The sequence below is a fragment of the Callospermophilus lateralis genome, chromosome 11, assembly GCF_048772815.1.
Source record: "Callospermophilus lateralis isolate mCalLat2 chromosome 11, mCalLat2.hap1, whole genome shotgun sequence".
Classification (NCBI taxonomy): domain Eukaryota; kingdom Metazoa; phylum Chordata; class Mammalia; order Rodentia; family Sciuridae; genus Callospermophilus; species Callospermophilus lateralis.
In genome coordinates, this window is record NC_135315.1 from 58,859,313 (window position 1) to 58,863,128 (window position 3,816).

The 3,816-nt window shown below is 40.5% G+C and overlaps 1 pseudogene; it reads left to right on the forward strand.

Moving 5' to 3' along the window:
• Nucleotides 1-1,680: 1,680 nt before the first annotated feature.
• On the forward strand, nucleotides 1,681-2,623 carry LOC143410818 (olfactory receptor 1-like; annotated as a pseudogene).
• Nucleotides 2,624-3,816: the final 1,193 nt, after the last annotated feature.

Sequence of the window (3,816 nt, forward strand, 5' to 3'; positions counted from 1 at the left end):
TTTGCCACAGTATAGAAACATTTTGACTAAAGTTCAACACTTGGGGCTGGGGATGTGGCTCAAGCGGTAGCGCGCTCGCCTGGCATGCGTGCGGCCCGGGTTCGATCCTCAGCACCACATACAAACAAAGATGTTGTGTCTGCCGAAAACTAAAAAATAAATATTAAAAAAAAATTCTCTCTCTCTCTCTCCTCTCTCTCTTTAAAAAAAATAAAATAAAAAATAAAGTTCAACACTTATAACACTTTTTATTAATAACGCTGCTCATTAATGTTACTTACTGTGCAGTGAATCCTCAAAGATCACAGCATTTTGACATATCAAGCCTGTGAGACAGGGTTCAGTGCAGTAACAGTTCTTAACCTTTCTTTATTTTACATTCACCTGAGGGACTTAAAAAGCTTTGCCCAAGCCACTTCACAGAAATTCCAATTAAATTATCTCAAGATGCTCAGTAATCTGAGTTAAACGGCAATGTGTGTATTTGCTACTCAAGTGCAGTCCAGTGATCACAGAATTGACACCACTACTTGGGTGTTCATTTAAACTGTAGGGTCTGAGCTATAGCACCAGAACGAATATCTTAATGGCAGGTAATTTGCATGTGTGTTGAGTTTAGAAACACTGCCCTACATGATTCTTGTGTGCATCCCAGAGTGAGGATGTTGGATTTAATGGCCGAAGAAGAGGACGCTCAGTGGATCATCTATGAAAACGTCTGCAGCTGCTATCTCTGGTCTTGTGATCCCTGCACAGCTTCTAGACACAAAGATAGTCCCACAAACTCAAAAGGTAAGCAAAAGGCTGAGAAACCAGGTACATGATTTTCTCCTCATGTTTCTTCCCTTTATGATACCAACACATGGTGTCCAAAGTCCAAAGGTACAAACTGTTAATGCAGTTCTGTTAAACACCATCAGCAGTGGGGTGGACTTCCCAGCAGTAGGACTTATTTATATCATTTAGTGAATGAGTTTCCCAGATCTTTTAATGTTCCTCCTCTGCATTTTTGATGACTTGGAGACAGATTGGGTTTTTGTTTGTTTGTTTGGTACTGGGGATTGAACCCAGAGGAGCTCAACCACTGAACCACATCTCCAGCCCATTTTTTATGTTTTAGTAGAGACAGGGTCTCACTGGGTTGCTTAGTGCCTTGCCAAGTTGCAGAGGCTGGCTTTAAACTTGTGATCCTCCTGCCTCACCTCCGGAGCTAATGAATTACAGAGACATGCCATCATGCCCCAAAATACTGAGCTTTATCCAAGGTTACCCCCCAAAAAGTGGCGTGTGATGTGTGTGTGTGTGTGTGTGTGTGTGTGTGTGTGTGTGTGTGTGAGAGAGAGAGAGAGAGAGAGAGAGAGAGAGAGAGACCAATTACAGTTGCTAAGAATGACCAGTCAGGCAGGGAAGAGAAAATCCAACACTCCTTTTGTGACAGAAGCAAACAGATAAGTATTTAGGAAAGAATGGGCTACTGAAACATGTTGAAAAGAAGATGAGAAAAAGTAATAAATGATCAAAGAGATAAAAACACTTGTAAGGTTATACTTATTGTGATGGTGGTGGGATCAACTATTGGAGGACACGTAAACACTGTATATGAGAAAAAAAATGATCATTTTCCCTTGGGTTTTTAAAGGGCCTTATTATTTCTCTTAAAGGTATTGGAGACAAATAATAATGGGAAAAAACCAAACTCTCATCTCAGAGTTCCTCCTTCTGGGCCTGCCCATCCAGCCAGAGCACCAGAACCTCTTCTATGCCCTGTTCCTGGCCATGTATCTTACCACTGTCCTGGGGAACCTTCTCATCATCACCCTCATTTGCCTTGACTCCCATCTGCACACTCCCATGTATTTGTTTCTCAGCAACTTGTCCTTCTCTGACCTCTGGCTTTTCCTCTGTCACCATGCCCAAATTGTTACAGAACATGCAAAGTCAAGTCCCTTCCATCCCCTATGCAGACTGCCTGACACAAATATACTTCTTCCTGTTTTTTGGAGACCTTGGGAACTTCATCCTTGTGGCCATGGCCTATGACCACTATGTGGCCATCTACTTCCCCCTGCACCACACCACCATCATGAGCCCCAAGCTCTGTCTCTCCCTGGTGGTGCTGTCCTGGGTGCTGACCACATTCCATGCCCTGTTGCACACCCTGCTCATGGCAAAAGTCTCTTTTTGTGTGGACAACGTAATCCCGCATTTTTTCTGTGACATGTCTGCTATGCTGAAGCTGGCTTGCTCTGACACTCATGTCAATGAGTTGGTGATATTTATTGTGGTAGGACTCTTTCTTGTCTTCCCATTCCTATTCATTCTTGTGTCCTATGCAAAGATAGTGTCCTCCATTTTCAAGGTCCCTTCTGCTCGAGGTATCCGTAAGGCCTTCTCCACCTGTGGCTCCCACCTCTCTGTGGTGTCACTGTTCTATGGGCCAGTCATAATTCTATATTTATGTCCATCAGCTAGTAATTCTACTGTGAAAGATACTGTCATGTCTCTGATGTACACGGTGGTGACTCCCATGCTGAACCCCTTCATCTACAGCCTGAGGAACAGAGACATGAAGGGAGCCCTAGGAAGAGTCTTTTGTCAGAAGAAAATTCCCAGCTATGTATGATAGAAATAACTGGGGTTTTATATCATTTTATCCAGTAAATCTGTTGATATTAATATTGAAATATTATTCTAGATTGTTTCCCACATCATGCTAACTTCTGATGAAATAGCATATCACATAATTGTTCAACAGGTAAAAGAGAGGAAGTTTAGCTGATTAGTTGGAAGGAGGTCTTGTTAACCTGGCTATGCCTTCCTGTTTGTCTTTTCTTGGTGATGCTGGGAAAGCACAGGGTAAGGGCTACTGTTTTATGAGAACTCCATTCTTTACATTCTTAAGATACCCCTGTATTTTGTTATCTTGTCTCAAACACGCTTTGACTATGGCATAAATTTTAAATAGTGCTTCATAATCTTAGGTTGTTGCCCAATAACATTTAAATATCTCAAAATCCAGGCTCCTTCTAATATCTCCTACATAATTTTTCTGCACAAATTTTGACATCATTCTATCACTTAACTTTCCTACATCCCTGATTTATTTTCATGTCTATGCTAATTTTTCTGCCCTTCCCTGACCCTAAATACATTTTCTAACCCTTTTTGTAATGCTGATAATTGCATAATTCTGTCTTTACCTGTAATTACATAAGGCAGGAACCCTATAAATTATTTCTCCAGGACTGGGCAAGGAAGTTTGAGATTGGTTCAGTTTTAAAGAATGCCTTTTTGCTTGGTATTTTGACTTCGCAAAATTTCCTGACATGTATGTTTTTATTATACATTCATGACAGTTCAAAGGAAGTAGAAAAGATACTCATTGTTTAGAATTGCAAAATAGGAAATTCATTGACTTTCCATGTCATCCAGAAAATCAGTTGTTCAGCCTGTGCAAGATCAGAGAATGATTCTGAGGTTTCTTTTGATTTTCTCCCACTTCCAAAAGAGGGGAGTAGCCATTCTTTTTTTTTTTTTAACTCAGATCTCTATAGCATGGGTTGATTCCATTCTTCATTTATTTGTTTCCTTAGTTGTACTCTGTAGGTGATGGCATTCAAACCCATTTCTTTCCTCTGTTCAAATATCTGCTGACCCCACAACTATCTGAATGCCAGAACTTTCTCAAAAGCTCCCAGCAATTCTTTCACTTCCTAGCTATTCCTTTTATTCTAAACAATCTAGAATTGTTTTATCTAGTTATGTGAAGAATGTCATGGGTATTTTTGTAGAAATTGCATTGATGGAATGTATTGA